At 35.3% G+C, this 4,158-nt stretch overlaps 1 pseudogene; it reads left to right on the top strand.

Annotated features, from left to right (window-relative positions):
* The first annotated feature begins 356 nt into the window (after positions 1-356).
* On the top strand, positions 357-1,280 carry LOC101966244 (G2/mitotic-specific cyclin-B2 pseudogene; annotated as a pseudogene).
* Positions 1,281-4,158: the final 2,878 nt, after the last annotated feature.

Here is a 4,158-nt window from a genome sequence, read left to right as displayed (position 1 = left end):
GGCAGAATGAATTTTAAACGTAACTAATTATAGCTGTTCTCAAGAGACACATAGGCAAAGATCCACAGGCTGAAAAAAGACATTCCATGCAACTAGTTCTTGAAATGAATAGAATATTCGTATTTTAAAAAAAGTTCAAGCAAACAGAAGAGAAAGCAATTTTACTAAATAAGGGTAGAGAGAACTCTCCAATAAGAATATATAATGATGAATCCTTGAACAAGGAGACTTGGCCGAATATTCCAGCTGTGCCTTCCTGGCGTGCAGGCCAACTGCACCACAGGTAATAGCTCCACTCCCCTCCAGTCCTTATCCCTCCCTGGGCCAGGCTGGCACACTTGTCTTTTTCTTCCCAAATGGCCCTGCTCCGATGCCTATAGGTATCCACTGATTTAGAGCATATTGACACAGGATTTAATTCTAAAGCTAAGAGTCTTATAACTATTAGGTGTGGGGTTTTACAAGAAATTGGAAATAGTTACAACCAGGCAGCACAAGTAGTGAAGAAAACTCAAAACACCAATGTATCAGTTCAGCCCACCAAAGCAACAAATATCAACAAACAACTGAAACCTACTACTTCTGTGAAACTGCTACAGATGGAAATGTTGGCCCTAGAGGATCCTTCTCCAACACCTGAGGATATTCCCATGGAGGAAGAGAGCCTCTACCAAGCGTTTCCTGATTCTTTGCTCTGCAAAATCAAAGACAAGCATAAAGAGGATTGGAAAAATCCTCAGCTCTACAGTGACTACATTAAAGATGTCTACCAGTATCTAAAACAGCTTGAGATTTTGTAATCCATTAACCACATTTCTTAGATGGAAGAGATATAAATGGATATATGATATTCTGGTAGACTGGCTGGTTCAAGTCCACTCCAAGTTTAGGCTTCTGCAGGAAATCTGTACATGCACATTACTGTCATGGATTGATTTTCACAGGTTCAGCCAGTCTCCTGTTAGAAGCTTTTGTTGGTTGGGATTACAGGTCTGCTATTGGCTTCCAAGTACTAGGAGATGTTTTTTCCAAATATTGAATACTTTGTTCACATCACAGACATGCTTATACTAGTTTTCAAATACAAGAAATGGAAACTATTTTTGAAAGAACTAAAGTTTGCGTTGGGTCCACCCTTGCCACCACACTCCTAAAAGCCAGCATCAAAAGCTGGGGAAGTTGACGTTGAACAGCACGTATGAGCCAAATATCTGATGGAGCTGACTCTTTCAATCAGGCAAGAGAAGGAAAAGAGAAGAAAAAGGAAAAGGAATTTTTAAAAGGATCTCAGAAAAATGGAGAGGAGACCAATAGAGTAGAGGAGGGGGATAAAAGGGGAGAGAGGGAATTAGGACATGAAGAATTACAGAGAAATAAAATCTACCAAATTATACTGTCTATGTATAAATACACCACAATGAATTCTGAGGAAGTTGGATGAATCTGAATCATGCCTACTAATACTGAAATCAATAGGAATAATAAAAGGACTCGCACAGAATAGGTTTTGAACCAAATCCAAAATCCTCACTGTATTTTGGGAGAAAACTGAAAGGCAATTACTAACTGTATAATCAGAAGATGTGATTTTTCACTGGAAAAATATTTTGTAACAAGTTATGAGAAGCAGAGCATAAATTTTATAGAACTTTAGCTTCATTCTTCCAGGTCAGGAAATGCAGAAGGTCCGGGTGAGAAAAGAGCTCTGAGCAATACTGGTACTATAAGAGCATGGTCTTAATAGACTTGGGACTAAATGACAAACTTGTCATTCATGAGTTTGTGATTATTAGCAAAGTACAAGGCCATCTCATTTCCTCATCTAAAAAAAAATGGAAATACTGTCTCAAAAGTGCCTGGTAAAGATTAAACAAAATAGTGTTGGACTCTTAATAAAATCTCAAAAAAAATGTTTACATTCTACATTCTCTTCCTCATCTTATACTTCCTAATCTGTCTAGTGGGAGTTTGATTGTAGTCCTATATAGAAAAATTTAGAATATAAAATATTTTGATAATGCATTAACTAGCCTTACCAGTTAAGAAGGTTCATATTAGACTTAATTTATGATCAATGAAGAACTTCTGTTAGGTCATAAATTAGCTTCTTGTTATTCTTCGTACACTGTCTTAGGCATTAGGAGAAGGAGGGTGCCGTGAGTCTCAATGCCATGTATGAAGGATAAGCAAATATCTTTCCAGGGTGCCACTTTGCTAAAAGCCTGCCATATGTCCATGATGCACTGAAGCATTAACAGCACATCTCATTTTATATCCCCACTTGACAAGCACAACTTAAAGCAAGAATGAGCTTGCACTAAGTATGCTTGTCTAATTCCCATTACTGCTAATTATGTGCACACAGCAGGAAGGCCACATCTCTTCAAAATAAGACTTATTTTTCAAGAGATAGAGTACAAAAGTCAGTAAGCTTTCAAAATAGAAAATGATTTAAGACATTTATTAACATTTATATACCTGCAAATAGTGTATTTTAGATCTTAACTACAATTCAGTTGTGGCCACATACCCTATATGAGATTCAAAAAATAAAAATTTTTACCCTAATGCCTAGCAAGACCTAGTGGCAATTTGTCTTCATAAAGAACCCTGGCAATGCTATTTTCTGAATTGCAAAGTAGAAAAATTGTCTCAAGGCTAAATTGCATCAGTAAAAGGAATGAAACAAACAAAAGTAAAAACCTCCCTATATCTCCTTATTTGAGTTCTATTAAACTAGAGTGTGCCATTTTAAAAAGGAAATGAGAAAATTTTCAACCAGTTTTTCAGGTGATTTTCAATTTTGATCTTTCTGATTATATAAGGAAATACTCATAAAATGTTTTGGGCATAACAATACAATATAAGACACTATAGGATATACTATATGAACACTTTTTCAATGCAATTTCCCCAGGATGTTTATGATGTAATCAAAGGTTAAAACCTAACAGTTTTTCAGTCATTCACTATGGAGTACCTATTTTCAAGGTTTTTAAGATTATAGGACTTCAGAGAGAAAGTATATTATTTTCATAAGGTGTGAAAATATGATATTGTCAAAAATGCAGAGGCTTACATTATTGTTATAGTAAAGAAAATTGAGAATACTCTTTTTTAAAAATCTGCCTATATTTCTATGAGAAATAATTTTCTGATGGAATATTCAATAGAAAAACAAAATTCCTTTTTACACCACAATAAAAATAGCAAAATGAGTCAAAATTCAAAGCTTGGAGAAAAACAGAGTTTACACTTATCTTCTTTATCCCTAGTTGACAGAATATATATTGTTACTTTCATCCAAATCCCAATCCAACTCAGTATCTCTGAAGATTGATTGCTACTATTGTGCCTTTTGCCAAAGGATCTCTCATAAGATTTCCAACCTGTGAAGTCTTGAGATTTTATAGTTTGAGTCTTTCCACCTTAAATTTTATTGGTCAGAAGTGTTTGAAGCATTTTATGGAAGGGAAACCTTATGTCTACCCTATGCTTACTTTGAAGTGTATTTTTATAAATGGATGTTCTCTATCCAATGAAGTGGAATCATCATATTCAGTTCACATACAAGTTACCATAAGTGCCTCAGAGGAGAGAGCAGAGACCCATGATTAAGTAAGTTCATGCATGGCAAGAATTGAACCATTTGCTTCTTTAATCTTATCCTATTCTCAAATTACACCCAATTTTATCTGTGTCATCTTCAAAATGGAAAAATAGCAAAAACAAAAATCACAGGTTATTGACTTATTTAGATGGCTAAGTCTTTTTATTGTTGTCAACACATGGGCCTAAAAGCCTCAATTGAAAAGCAGGGTTTTATGAGTATAAAACTGACCCCCCAAACAGCAATTGTAGTAGTGAGCAACACATTATTTGACCCCCACATACCCTCTCCAACTAAGCTTCAAAAGCTCCTCCAAGCTAAACTGAGGGCAATTTATGCTTCAAGTGGATAGAGACAAATATCCTGAAAATGATAAAATACCTACTTCTCCTCTGCTTCAAAACAATCACTCTGTTCAGTTCTCAAAAGATCAAAATAAAGTGTATTTTCTAAGCCAGGTTTAGGAATAGTCCTAGAACACTGTCTAGGAAAAATGTACATGTTCAATGGTGGAATGAAATTGGCCAAACTATCTCATGTATAGAATA

Source organism: Ictidomys tridecemlineatus, chromosome 1, assembly GCF_052094955.1.
Source record: "Ictidomys tridecemlineatus isolate mIctTri1 chromosome 1, mIctTri1.hap1, whole genome shotgun sequence".
Classification (NCBI taxonomy): Eukaryota; Metazoa; Chordata; class Mammalia; order Rodentia; family Sciuridae; genus Ictidomys; species Ictidomys tridecemlineatus.
The sequence above is the reverse complement of the archived record's forward strand: the minus strand, read 5'-3'. Positions and strand labels throughout refer to the sequence as shown.